This window comes from Gymnoscopelus braueri (assembly GCF_963280865.1).
Source record: "Gymnoscopelus braueri genome assembly, chromosome: 1".
Lineage (NCBI taxonomy): Eukaryota > Metazoa > Chordata > Actinopteri > Myctophiformes > Myctophidae > Gymnoscopelus > Gymnoscopelus braueri.
The window spans coordinates 56,520,743-56,536,439 of record NC_137603.1 but is presented as its reverse complement, the minus strand read 5'-3'; positions in this window follow the sequence as shown (position 1 = coordinate 56,536,439).

Here is a 15,697-nt window from a genome sequence, read left to right as displayed (position 1 = left end):
GGTCTGTCATGGTTTGTTTTTTCAGCTTTAGAAAAAGGATAATATCTAAACCATAATGCTGATGTGTTGTAATGGCTATTTCTGACCTCTAGATGGAGAACTATACCCACTGTATGAGCCAAAGGCAGACCCATAGCATTTCAGCCACACTGACTGATTGTGCCACTGCTAAGATACTTTAAGTTTAGCCGGTGTCTTCAACAGGGGGTCCAGGACCCTTAGGAGGTCCTCGGAATACTGCGGAGGGGGGGGGGGGTCGCCAAATCTTTGTGTGATAGCAGCTTCTTTTTTTTTACATTAACCACTTAGACCCTAGCATCCCTACTCCTACAACATTGGATCACGCGAGGGGTTGTGAGCTTGTAGATCGGCTATTTTCGGCAAAGGGGGGGAAAAAGAGTAGACCAAGTACAGTCAAAGGTCAAGAGTCAAGGTCAAATAGGTCAAGTTTACTAAGTGTTGAGGGCGTAAGTGGTTAAATGAGAAATTAATAAACATGAAAATGAATCCAACACACTAGAGGAGATGGTGTGTAAAATAAATGTATTGACAACACTGATGATAGTGCTGTCAAATAAGTCTATGAAACTTTCAGTGAAATCTATGAAAAAGTTTAATCTGCAACACAATTTTATACAATATGTAGTGGGGTCCCTGCTTCATCTCTCTCTCAGCTAAAGAAGCAGGAAGCCCTTAGCTAACAGAGAGCTGAAGCAGGGACCCCTTAACTCTACGCAGCATCATAGTCCTCATCATAGTCAGTACCCTGGTCAGTATCCCGGGGTCTATAACATGAAAGGAGAATTAAATAAGCCTGGATTTAAGTCAAATCCAGTTTTGACAAAGTCTGGGCCGTACAGCCTGGTTTATTCCGTTCCATTAACGCCAAGCCAGGCTGAAAAGGAGAGACTTTGTCAAGCTAGACCTTGTCAAGCCAGGCTGTGTCGAGCCAGGATGGTAAAGCCAGGCTTCACGAATTCCTCTTCTCTTCATGTTGTAGTTTAGTAATGAATGGCTCAAGCTGCTCTCAGAGCCTCTTTTATGCCAGGTGAGTACAGGTGATGGCCCAGACCCCCACCCCTGGCACCCCTGGTACCCCATGAAGACAAAGGCATACATTTGCATCACTATATAGGCGAGGGTCGCTCTGCTGAATGAATACGGTGGTGATTAGCTGCCTGCCCGCGTGAATGGACGAGGAGGCGGGCTAATGGTCCGACGGACACTATTCTGTTTGGATTTTTTTCACTGCCTGTTTTTCAGTCAGTCTTTTACTTAATTTTCTAGGGGAGGCGAGATTTTAGTTCCTGCCACTGATAGCGTCACTATCATTTTTAACCACTTAGCTTTGGCTATTGAAAAATAGCAGATCTACAAGCTCATAGCGCGGCGCGCCATGAGCTTGTAGATCTGTTATTTTTGAAAAATCTTGAAAATGTGTGCATATCTTTGAAATATATATACATTTTTAAAGCGAACATTTTTAACTCAAATCTTTGCTTCTGGGGTCCCTGGCACGAAACATTTTCAGATGGGGGTCCGTGGCCAAATATATATCAATTTAGATTAAGGTTTAGGTGCAAAATGTCAGTGTGTGTAATCCGCAAGTAGGTCCATGAGGAAATGCAAAGAAAAAAGTCAAGTCACTTGTCCCTGGTATAATCCACAGGTAGGTCCAAGGAAGAGGAAGAGGTCTGAGACCAGCCTGTCATCAGGCTGCTGAATAAAGCTCATGCCTTGTTCAGCAGTCTGAAGGCAGCCGGGTGAAAAGAACCTGGTAGTGCTACTCTTGATACTGCGGTAGGCCCCCTTGCCCGGCCGCGGTTTTTGTAGGAGTTTGAACAGTTTGTGATTTAGGTGGTGCTTGTCCTTGATGATGCGCTGGGCTTTGACTGTACACCGCTTTTTGTACAGTTCCTGTGGTGAGGATCACAGGATCCTGTACAGTTCCTGTGGTGAGGATCACAGGAACTGTACAAAAGTCCTGTGGTCCTGTGGTGAGAATCGATGAGGATGGGCACATGATCTCCGCAGCCTCCTGAAGTCAACAATCAGCTCCTTGGTCTTGGTGACGTGAAGGGAGAGGTTGTTCTACCGGCAGCAGAGTGACAGTGAGTTGATCTCATCTCTATAGTCAGACTCGTCATTGTTGATGATCACTGTCGTGTCGTCCACATACTTTATGATGGTGTTGGAGTCATGTGTGTACGGGGAGTAGAGGAGAGTGCTCAGCACGCATCCCTGGGGTGCTCCAGTGTAGGGTCAGGGGGTCAGATGTGATGCTGCCCATTCTCACCACATGCTTGGGTTGGGTGTAGCCCTAGGTCCTGGAGCTTTGTGTCAAGTTTTGCTGGGTCAATGGTGTTGAATGCTGAGCTGTAGTCCACGAACAGCATACGTACATATTTGTCCTTCAGCAGCTTGTTGTCCACGTGCGAGAGGACGGTGTGGAGAGCCATGGCAATAGCGTCATCGGTGGATCTGTTTTTGCGGTATGCAAACTGCCACGGGTCCAGCGAGGCAGGTAGCGTGGAGCTAGGCCTGTCCCCGACTAAGGATTTGTTTAGTCTAATCTAATTGGCGACTAATTGCCAATAGTCGACTGGCAGTCAACTAATATAAAAAAAAAAAAATCCGGGCCAAAATACATTTTATTTCAAAGGGCCAAGTCTACACAGTTTGTTTTGTGTCTCCAGCAGAGTTTCTAGTGTCTCTATCTCTCTCTGGAAGAGGTTGCACATGAACTCTGCAGCCGCACTGAGGCGCTCCAACACAAACAATACCAATACAAAGACGAGGAATAAGAAGAAAAAGTGGAAGTTACGTGTGGTTGCAGGTGTAGACTTGGCCAAAAAACTATTAAAAACATTTTTGGCCCTTAAAAAAAAAAATAATAGAATAGATTCGACTAAGAGACACGCAGTCTACTCGGACCCCCCGCGACTAACCAGTCGACTAGTCGACTTAGTCGAGGTCAGGCCTACGTGGAGCAGATGTATTCCCTCACCAGCTTCTCAAAGCATTTGCTGACTATCGGGGTGAGAGCGAAAGGTCTCCAGTCATTCATGCATGTCACTTTGGCCTTTTTGGGAATGGGCACAATGGTTGACATTTTGAACCCTGCAGGGACCACAGCCTGGGAGAGGGAGAGGTTGAAGATGTCAGTGAAAACACCCGCCAGCTGGTCTGCACATGCTTTTTGGACCCGGCCTGGAATCCCATCAGGTCCCACCGCCTTCTAGATGTTGACCCGTGTATAGGCTGTGTGTACCTCGCACTCCGAGTTGGTTAGAGGGGTCTCCGCTGCTGGTGTTGCTGATGGCCCCGCTTGGCTGCCGCGGTTGGAGCTGGTCTCGAACCGGCCGTAGTATAGGTGTTCGGCTCGTTGGGGAGGGAGGCAGGCGGGTTCACTTCACTTCAGTTTTCTGCTTTGCCGTCCGTCAAGGTGTGAACCACGTGCCCCTGATGTCGCCACTGCTGAATTGGTCTTGCATCTTTGCAGTGTGGGCCTTTTTCGCCTTCCTGATGGCGCTGTTTAGGGCCGTGCGTGTCGTGTTGCACGTTTCCACGTTGCCGGATCTGAAACCAGCGTTCATGCAGTTGTACACATATTCCGCTGTCGATCCATTCAATTCAATTCAATTTTATTAAAGTGTCAAATCACAACAGGTTGTCTCAAGACAATTTACATGTAGAGAAGAGACCCGACAGTCTCATATCTATAGTCAGACTCGTCATTGTTGATGATCACTGTTGTCGTCCGCGTACTTTATGATGGTGTTGGAGTCATGTGTGTCTGTGCAGTCATACGTGTACAGTCTCCAGTGTAGGGTCAGGGGGTCAGATGTGATGCTGCCCATTCTCACCACCTGATGTCGGTTGGACAGGAAGTCTTGTATCTTGTCGCACATGCTTGGGTTGGGTGTAGCCCTAGGTCTCGGAGCTTTGTGTCAAGTTTTGCTGGGTCAATGGTGTTGAATGCTGAGCTGTAGTCCACGAACAGCATACGTACATATTTGTCCTTCAGCAGCTTGTTGTCCACGTGCAAGAGGACGGTGTGGAGAGCCATGGCAATAGTGTCATCGGTGGATCTGTTTTTGCGGTATGCAAACTGCCACGGGTCCAGCGAGGCAGGTAGCGTGGAGCAGATGTATTCCCTCACCAGCTTCTCAAAGCATTTGCTGACTATCTGGGTGAGAGCGAAAGGTCTCCAGTAGGCCTGTCCCCGACTAAGGATTTGTTTAGTCGAATCTAATTGGCGACTAATTGCCAATAGTCGACTGGCAGTGGACTAATATTAAAAATAAATTAAAAAAACACTTTTTTTTTTGTTTGTTTTGTGTCTCCAGCAGAGTTTCTAGTGTCTCTATCTCTCTCTGGAAGAGGTTGCACATGAACTCTGCAGCCGCACTGAGGCGCTCCAACACAAACAATACCAATACAAAGACGAGGAATAAGAAGAATAAAGTGGAAGTTACGTGTGGTTGCAGGTGTAGACTTGGCCAAAAAACGATTAAAAACGTTTTTCCACGTTGCCGGATCTGAAACCAGCGTTCATGCAGTTGTACACATATTCCGCTGTCGAGCCATGGCTTCTGATTGGGATAGATCCGAATTTTTTGGAACTATGAGCACTGAGCAGTGTTAAAAATAAACAACTTTTAGGCTAACAAACTCTCATGCCTGATACCATAGAAAACATGATCCCAAATTAGAGTCAAGGATCATCGTTGTAACCATTAAGCTGTAACCAGTATATTTTTAAAAAAAAATTCAAAACCAGCATGAGATCATATAGCTCCCCTTGTTGGCTATCACCCGTCTATTAGCTAATTCAGTTTTCAGCTTCACCCAGCAGAGTGCTTCTCATAGAGGAGAGTGAGGGGGAGCAGTTAGGGGGCTCCGGCGGTGGCTCCTACCGGAGACATTAGCATCTTTCCGCTGGCCATCAAATTATTTGCTTAGGAATTCGACAAAAACAAAAAAAACTCCATGAATTCAAGTTCCTCAGGGACACCTCAACACATTGCCGGAGCCGGGAATCGAACCTGGGACCTTCTCCTTCCCGGGCGGGCTCTCAGGGAGTAACGGGTTGTTCTGGCAGCAGTGTCAGTTCTGTTAGTGTTTGTAGGGGAAAAGAAAACATGCAACCACGAGAAAATATCATACACAGAAATTGTCTCTGAAAAAACACATTTACTTAACATATCACACAACACAGAAAGCTAATTAATCATTGTTCTCAAGCTACAACCCATGCCATCTCCTCATTCATATCGTTGGAAGAAATCCCCCCTTTTGTTTAATAATTAATAAATCAATCATCAATCAAACCTTTCCTGGATTTCCTCTTTCTTCTGTAGAACTCTATGCCTCCTGCTCCTGCTATTACAGCTATTGCGGACAGAACCGGGGCCAGGATAGCGAGAACAATGTTAACGCCAGGCGGATCAGATGGCGGGGGAGTTGTTGGGACCGGCCTGGGCCTCGGAGTGGCCTCTGGACTAACGCCGGGTCCGGTGACGTCAGTGACGCCAGGGATAGTGACGTCAGGGATGGTGACGTCAGGGATAGTGACGTCAGGGATGGTGACGTCAGGGATGGTGACGTCAGGGATAGTGACGTCTGGGATAGTGACGCCAGGGATGGTGACGTCAGGGATAGTGACTTCAGGGATAGTGACTTCAGGGATGGTGACGTCAGGGATGGTGAAGTCAGGGATAGTGACGTCTGGGATAGTGACTTCAGGGATGGTGACTTCAGGGATAGTGACGTCAGGGATAGTGACGTCAGGGATAGTGACGTCAGGGATGGTGACGTCAGGGATAGTGACTTCAGGGATGGTGACGTCAGGGATAGTGACTTCAGGGATAGTGACGTCAGGGATGGTGAAGTCAGGGATGGTGAAGTCAGGGATAGTGACGTCTGGGATAGTGACTTCAGGGATGGTGACTTCAGGGATAGTGACGTCAGGGATGGTGACGTCAGGGATGGTGAAGTCAGGGATAGTGACTTCAGGGATGGTGACGTCAGGGATGGTGACGTCAGGGATAGTGACTTCAGGGATGGTGACGTCAGGGATGGTGACTTCAGGGATAGTGACGTCAGGGATGGTGACGTCAGGGATAGTGACGTCAGGGATGGTGACGTCAGGGATGGTGACGTCAGGGATAGTGACTTCAGGGATGGTGACGTCAGGGATGGTGACTTCAGGGATAGTGACGTCAGGGATGGTGACTTCAGGGATAGTGACGTCAGGGATGGTGACGTCAGGGATAGTGACGTCAGGGATGGTGACGTCAGGGATGGTGACGTCAGGGATAGTGACGTCAGACGCCGTGGTTGCGGTGGTGATATCAGAGGGCGTGGTCGCCGTGGTGGTGTCGTCAGGCGGCGTGGTTGTGGTGTCGTCAGGCTCGGGCACAGGGTTTGGAAGAGAGGTCACGTTCAGTTGGAAGGTGATTGTGGAAAAGACGGTTCCATGTTCATCCTGCAGAGAGCATTTATAAAATCCACTTTCATTAGGGCGTAATTCAAATAGCTTTAAATGCGATTCATCGGTCTCCTTGAGAAGTTTAAACTCACTGTCGGCCGAGTTGTTGCTGTCCGCGATCCAGTAGTGGTACTTGGCACTTGGCACCAGGTTGTGCCAAGATAAAGAACAGTTCAATACGGCGGTATCGCCCTCGTTGGCGTGCACATGGTGATGTCCACAGGCTAGCTGGTCAGCAGGAAAGGAGCACTTGTATCGCACTCTTGCACAGTTTCCACACCCTTTCACATTCTGATAAAGAGTTCCACACCGGTTTACACATAGACCGTCATTAATATGCTTCTCCAGAAGCGCAATACTTTTATTCATCAGCTCTCCAAACTTTGTAACCAAATCTCCAGTCTGCGAATCATTCTTGAAATTCTGAAATTCAGGCAAGAATTTACTTGTTACTTTAGACAAAGTGCTTGGAAGGATTACACCTCTGTGCATTTTACTCACAGCTTTGTATTTCAATACTGTGTTCCCATATATATCATACAGTTCATCTCGCACGTCTTTGACAGATATGATATATTCTTGTATTGGAAAGTGAAACTCTGATCTGTCACATTGTAAGCAGGCCCTTGCCAAACAGATAGTGTACAATAAAGCCAAGACCATCAACCAAACAGAAGGATGGACCCTCATCATACAAGAACTCCAATTAAACTATGCTTTTCAACTTAATCTAACTTAACTAAGATGTTGAGAGACGCCCGCCTGCTTTTATGCAAATTATGTCATCATCACAGTGATGACATCAGTACGTAAGGCCGCCTCAGAGAAAAATATGATTTTAAAATGTGTGTTGTGTTGTGTTTGTGTGTTTGTTTGTTTATCACCACACATCTTACAGACGGTGTAGCTCCTATAGACGAATCCACAGACGCGCTGCCTGTAGGCAGTCATAGCTGCGGTGTCACGGTGCGGAGAGTTGACACCGCAGCTATGACTGCCTACAGGCAGCGCCAGCACGTCTGTGGATTCGTCTATAGGAGGCGAGTCTAGAACAGTGGTTCCCAAATGTTTTTGCTCAAGACCCAAAAGAAAAATGTGTCGTTTGACACTAACGGGACCCAAACTAACGAAAACAGCATATCTAAGCTCACAACACCTTGCTTTGCGCCGCGTTGTGAGCTTGTCTTTGATGAGATGTTGTTTTTAATAGATGATAAGTGATTTTTCTTTCTTGTTTTTTTTAATGCAGGAATAAAAAGGGGATATTTACTCGCGACCCTTACAGGTCTGTAACTCTGAGAGTGTGCAAATGGAACTAAATGGAACTAAATTGACCCTATACCGGTCTGTAACTCTGAGAGTGTGTGGGACCAAATGGACCCTTACGGGTCTGTAACTCTGAGAGTGTACGAATGGAACCAAATGGACCATTTGGGTTAATTCGTATTCATTGTGTGGCTATAGCAGGCTAGACAAACATCACACACCGCCAGTTGGGGCTAAATAATTAATACAAAACTGGCTTTCACTCCAACACCATGAAAATACACATGACAGTTGCAGAGACACGAGCTAGACACGTGGCTTAATGACGTAGCGCTGTCGGTAGGAAGGTCTATGGGCCAGCCAGTGAATTATCAGCCTCTTGGGGCCACTGGTGGGCTGTGAGGGTATTGCAAGTGGCCCCCAAATAGTTGGCACTAAGATTTTAATAATAACATTTATGTTTAAATTATGTTAAAAAAGTCAGGGTATCTTTTCTCAAAAAAAGATAAACTTGTTTTCATTGTGATACTGATAAATAGGAACTTATAGTATACTATGAGCAGTAGGATGCTGCGTTTGATTTGTGTCATTTTGTGCAAAACGGGCCTCTCCCGCTAACTTTGAAAGCCAATCCTAACTAATCAGAAAAAGTCTGACAGATGCAGCTTGATCACGTGACCACAGTTTGTAAATGTGTTATTTTTGAACATTTCTGAATTGGGCTTCAGTGGGTTAAAAAATGTTGAATGCAACATACTGGCTTTCAGTTGGCCAGGCGAAAGATTCTTTTTAAGTGGAAAGCTGCTTCCTCCTGCTTATTCCTAATGGATCTACAGTAATTTATTCTTAATGGATCTACTTATTCTCAATATCTCAATTGAGATATTACATAACCAATGCAAGGTTATGTAATAACTCAATCTACAGAAGATAACATATTCTCTTCAAGGGTCCAATTACGTTTTATGCAATCTGGTCATTCCGGACATGGAAAAAATGGAAGGAGAGAATGAAACGCTGTATAATCCCCTCTCTTACAATTCCACATCTGCTCAAAAACAGATTCTGCTAACAGAAGAATCTTTCAGCAGCACTGCCTTAATTAAACATGTACTGTAATGTAGGAATAAGCACAGAAGCACCTGGGCGGATGAAGTGAAGACTAAGAAAGGGGAGGAGCCAAATCGAGTTCCTATTTCTACCCCGGCCACAGGCTTAAGGGCCGTTCACACCAAGCACTATAACTATAACCTCTCTGTTGTCTTTGTTATAGTTGTGGTGTGGACTCAGCCATCCACTGGAGTTAGAACGATTTAAACGGTATCTTTATAGATATCGTTACAGTTTTAGTGGTTGGTGTGAACGCTGCTTTACACCTTCAAGTGTCCTGTCAGTGTTGCGTACAGGTGGTCAGTGACTTTGACCAGTTGCACTCTCAAAACCTTTGCATCATGCATGTCACACAAACAGAATGTGATGCGTTTTGTTGATATAACAAGTTTGTTCATATAGAGTCCTATCCACAAATCCACATGATCAAAACCATTGGTGTTGTGTGTGCCGCATTCTGTTTGTGTGACATGCATGATGCAAAGGTTTTGAAAGTGAAACTGGCCACCTACTGTAATAGTCAATTAAAGTTCTACGGTTCAGGAGATAATTGTTTGAAAAGAAATTGTCACCTGTTCAGACAAAAATAATGTATCCTACTTCAACCACATTAACCCGGGCATATCCCTACTGTAGGAGCCGATCTACAATAGGCCACATGTATGTGCCACGTCTAATGTCCCTGTCAGTGTCCTTTGTCACCCTCTACAGACATACATGGAGGAGAGGAGAGCATAAGAACCTGGCCTAGAGAGGGCCAGGGGCCTGTTCCTCAAAAGGTGAATTAGAGCTAAAGCCTGGCTTTACCACCTATCCTAGCTTAATTTAGCCAGGATTAGAGCTGAGTCGGTTCCTCAAAAGGTGAATTATCTTGAAGATTAGTTTAGCCAGTTCACCCTGGCTAAGTTTAGCCTTATCCGATTCCTCAAAAGAGAATTGAAGCAAGCCTAGCTTAATTACCATGGCAATTTAGCTGTGAAGTTAGCCTGGTCAGGAGCAGGCTAACAGCCAAGCTTTATTAATCCAGTGCCTTGTTCTTCAAGTTTTGTGAAATAGCTGTTAGTCCAATGACTCCAATCATAAACCAATGAGTTTTTCTACACTTATTCAATTCTTATGCGAAAATCAAAGATCTACAAGCCCGAAATGTTTTTGTCTTATGGCGGCCGGGGGTCCCCGGCCCCCCATGGACCCCCGCCCCCGTGGACCCCCGCCCCCGTGGACCCCCGGACCCCCGTGTACCCCCGGACCCCAGTGTACCTCCGGACCCCCATGGACCTCCGGACCCCCGTGGACCCCCGGACCCCCATGGACCTCCGGACCCCCGTGGACCCCCGGACCCCCATGGACTCCCGGACCCCCGTTGACCCCCGTGGACCGTGGACCCCCGGCCGCCAAAAGGCAAGCTTTTCCCTTGTAGATCTTCGATTTTAGAAATTTGAAATTAGAAAATTAGTGTTTATAATTATAATTCCAACATTCACTTAAACTCCTTATGTTTAAACCTAACTGAATTATATATTTATGGTTTGTATATAAATTAATTGCATATTTTTGGACAACTTGTGCATTTAATTTGTCGGCAATACTTTGACACGCTTTCTCCCTGGATCTATATTTATTGCGGCCGTGTTTCCTTTCTTGCTTATTATAAATTTTACTTCCTTGTAAGATTCCATGAGCTTCTGCAGTGCTGCTGTTCAGCCGAGAAGAACGCCGCTCTGGTTTTGGGCTCCATGATTGGTCAAGTTCAAGGATTCTGCTATCGACTTTCATGGTCTTTTATAGAAATAAGTGAAGCCTGGCTTCATTATCCTGGCTCGACACAGCCTGGCTTGACAAGGCCTAGCTCGACAAAGTCGCTCCTTTTCAGCCTGGCTTGGCGTTCCAGGAACCGAATAAACCAGGCTATACGGACCCGACTTTGTCAAGCCTGGATTTGACTTAAATCCAGGCTTATTTAATTCACCTTTCGAGGAACAGGCCCCTGGTGTAGTTGACCGGTTACGTCATCGCCATATAAAGGCAGACGCCTCCTTCGGCTCTGAGGCGTGCGTATCTCGGCCGTGCTTCCACTTCCTTCCGCTTCAGCAGGGCAAGCTGGAAACTTCCGTGTGCGTCACAGAAGGGGGCGTTCGGTAGGCCAATCAGAGGCAGATGGGGCGGGTCTTTTCTCAAGAGGCAGCCGCGCAGAAACTAGTCAATTAGACGCGCTGTGATTGGCCAGTAGTCAAGTAGCCCTGCGGAAGAGCCTTGTATTGAGATACCAGTCGCTCCAATGAACTGCAGAGGCCAATGAGGTATCTAGGCCAAGAGCGAAATAGCAAGAGTCGCATTCTCCGGTTTACTTCCCGTTTCTGCGTGACGTAGGTGGACACCTTTTTTTTTAGGATACAGGAAGCAGGTTGGAGTCTATTGATTCCAATGGAAGAGTGCACGTGAACACAGCTTCTTTAGCTCCATGCTCACTGAACTAAATATTGGACCCAATCATCACAAGCCACACAATATGTACAAGATTTTCATACTAAAATGCCTTTTTTTAGAGACACAAATTAGGAGAAAATCTACTTTGTTATCGACCTTTCTCTATCCCAGCAACACACTCTCGCGAGATTTGGGAAGATATCTGAAGAGTCAATCTGCAGTCTGACGGACGAGACATAGAGGGCTCAGTCTGTCCCTTATATTATATTGTATTATTATATTAGATTTTGAACTCTATGCTCTGTCCCCATAAGATGTTCTAAAAACTGATAAACTGAGATTCTATATGTGAATGTAGTAGGCCTACGTGAAATCATTATGGACATATTAAAAATTAAATAAAATGTGTGTTCCAATGCTCAATAATATCATTTTCCATTATTAACTGTCTCGGTTGATGGGGTATGATTTGGGAATCATGACATTTTGCTAAATATTCATGCTAAACACATAGTGGTAAAATATATACTTTATAAATAAAAGGAAGCGTCATTCTACTGTCAAAGGGTTGTTTGCTTTGTGGATTTGAAGCCTAACTGATGTTTATGTTTACTGAATGTAATAATATGTTGTTGTTTTGTTTTGTTCACTATTTGACAATGATTATTCATTTTTATTTTTTTTTATTGTCAAAGGGGAAGATAATAATAATAATATATATATTTTCAGTCTTTTGGGTCTCTCCAAAAGAGAAATTTTATGTCTCCCCAGGAGCCTGGGTCTTGACTCAAGACCCAAAAGAGAAATGTTATGTCTCCCCGACATGGAATCATACGAGGAAGTAAAATGTATAATAAGCAAGAAAGGAAACACGGCCGCAATAAATGGATCCAGGGAGAAAGCGTGGCAAAGCATTGCCGACAAATTAAATGCACAAGTCGTCCAAAAATATATACAATTTATATACAAGTCCATAAATATATAATTCAGTTAGGCTTAACGGCGGTAACAGGTGTAAAAAAAGCACGTTTTTTTCGGGCTTGTAGATGTTTGATTTTCGCATAAGAATTGAATAAGTGTGGGGAAACTCATTGGTTTGTGATCAGATTTACTGCTTAAAGGGAAAGACCACTTTGGTATAGGAGGTTTGGGTTGTGTAGTTACCTTGCCATCAGGATGTAACTCCAAAGGTGGACAAGAAATCAAAAATAATTTCTCCATTGACTACAAATTGATTTTAAAACATGACTTCATTGACTTACATTGTACAGTGAAGAGGGTCTTTTAAACCTGTATAAAACATGTATGTCAGACATTTTTTCAGACGGTTTTCATGAATTCAGCTTTCATGAAACCGATTCATCGCTAATCCTGGCTAAATTAAGCCAGGATAGGTGTTAAATCCAGGCTTAACCTCTAATTCTTCTTTTGTGAAATAGTTTCATGTCAGTATCATGGTCAGTATAATACTGACCCCTGCCCTATATGGTCAGCTCAAGGGAACCACACTAGATAAAAGCAAGAGGCATGATTATTAAGTGTACAAAATACATTAGTAATTTATTTGATTAATCCTTACAATCTGAGGGGGGAAACTCCCTGTGGCAGTCAAACTCAGCATATCTGAAATCAGAAGTAGAAGTAATACAGATGATAAAACCTTTATTGGATGTTAAATACTGCTGTATTCTGATTCAAAGTCCAGTCTGTATGTGATCTTACAGTATACTTATAGTACAGTTAAGTCAACACATTCCGAATGGTTCATTCCCTTAGGTGTTGAATTCACTGCATACTTGACGCATGCTTTAACTTAACATTAATATACAGTACTTATGGATCAGAGGTAAATGTATAGTGCTGAGATGGAACTGAAAAACATAGCACATACATGCAGATGGATACGATGGTACAAGATTATTGAATATGACTGAAAATGGATTATAGTAGAAAAAGATGGGCTTGTTGAGAAAAGCCTTACTTCCAGCAGATGGGTTACCGAAACAACGTTATTAACAAGCTGTGATATTTCAGGAATAATCAAGTCAATGGGACATACTGTCTGTCCCTGGGGGTGTACAGTTGTGAATTGGATTGTTCCTTGTACCTTTTCTATATTGCCCCCCCCCCCAACCAAAAAAAAATCATAATTTGCATCCTAACCATCTGGTTTTACCGTCCCCTTGACTCTGTGTTGAATTAACAACGAGAGGGGTGCAAATTTGTACACCTCTCCGAGTTACAAATGGATAAATTATAGGGATTTTTCGCTTGCAAACATGTTTGGTGTCATTTTAACATCTACTCAGGCTTTTGTGAGCACCCCGGATTTTTTTTTTAATTAACGAAAAAAGTAATTAAAAAAATGGTTAAAATGGATTTTTAAGTTACAATGGGTTTGTATAGGAACGGGGCGTGTCTGATGAAATGAATATCAAATATCTAAATACTGAATCAAGCAACTTAAAAACTGTCTGGGGGGCTCACAAAAGCCTGAGTAGACGTTAAAATGACCCCAAACATGTTTGAAAGTGAAATATCCCTTTAACACTGAGGATTGTTTGACTGTGTTTGTCTGATAGACCAGTATCATGGTCTATCTCTCCCTCTGAACCCACGCAAATAAATAAAGAGGGCTTTCCTGTCCTCGGTCAAATGGGAGGACAAAGCCACAATCTCAGATGAATCAGTCATTAATACATACAGTACATACATTACAGTATATATACATGAGCCATGGGCTGCGTTTGCCCAGGGAACGATACAACAACATAACATAACATAACATAGTGAACTCTTTGTGGCACTTGATCAGATCTTCTGGAGGGAAATGTCAGTTGTCATACGATGAAGTTGAAGCAAACAAACGGATACCAGGTTCATCTGTAGACCTGGCATCCTTTAGTGCAGTGGTTTTCAACCTTTTTTCATGCCAAGGACCCCTAAATTGATATACATTTGGCCACGGACCCCCATTTGAAAATGTTTTGTGCCAGGGACCCCCAGAAGCAAAGATATCAGTTAATTTTCGCTTTAAAAAATATAAATATTCAAAGATGCACACTTTTTCAAGGTTTTTCAAAAATAGCAGATCTACAAGCTCATAGTGCGGCACTCGGTGCCGCGCTATGAGCTTGTATATCTGCTATTTTTGAATAGCCAAAGCTAAGTGGTTAAAAATGATTGTGACGCTATGTTAACTAATTTAGCTGGGGACCCCCTGGTACTCCCTCAAGGACCACTGGTGGTCCTCCGGACCAATGGTTGAAAACCACTGCTTTAGTGTGTATAATTTGACTGATGATAGGTTCTTGGTTTACCTATGATCCTAGATTACTATTCATATGCATTTGATTCATTGAACACCATTTCACATAAAGAACATGTGATGTGATATATTTCACTTATTCAGATTAGAACTCTGAGAAACCCCTCATTCAAGTGCATACAACTCAAAATGTGTTTTTGATTATATCTGAATTACAATGGACATGTTGAGGATGTGATGAATGCAGTATGCCCATTGTTAATGGAGTTAGCATCATAAAGAAATGGAGGATCAGGAGATGAAGAAACATCACCAGCTCTGGATTCAGAAAGAGGAAACTGATTCTCTCTACTACCACTTAAGTATTAACTGCTGGGTGACCATCTGTCTGAATAAAACTAAATCCAACCACACACTTGTTAGCTTAAAAAACAAGAACCTCAAAATGTGTTTTTGGATGTTTTGAAAGTTATTTTCAATTTGAGAGACCTTGTTCTGCAGATATATACTTTATAATACTCGTCTCAACCTCAATGTTGACTGAGCAAATGTACCAAGATGGCAGAATCTCTAAGTATGTCGCAGGGGCTATATCCCCGTTACAATCCCCCGTTACTTACCGCACGACTTGCCGCAGCCAAGTCATGCTACTCATACACCGAGTTGGCGGTGCCCGGGGATCGAACCCATGTCCTTGTGGTTGAAATGCGAGAGCTCAACCGACTGAGCTACCCGGACACAACCTCTGTGTGTATCACCGGTTGATAATATGTGTATAACTGTGTAGTATGTAGTACATTTAGTATGTGGTTTCGGACACAACATGTGACAAGAAATGATATCGAGAGAGAAAGACCCCATATGTAGCTTTTCTTGCACAATTCAACGCAAACAAAATATGCGACACAGAGAGCTATTCTTTAACAGGATAGTTCACCCCAAAATGACCTTTTTTTCCGGGTCGATTAATCACCCCATGAATACTTGAATTCATGGGTATATTTTTCGTCCCATTCCTGAGCCAATAATTTGATGACCGGCAGTGGTTCCCTATGGAGACACAAAGAGTCTCTTCCTTTGTGAGTAATCGATAGGAAAAAAAAAGTCATTTTGGGGTGAACTATCCCTTTAAG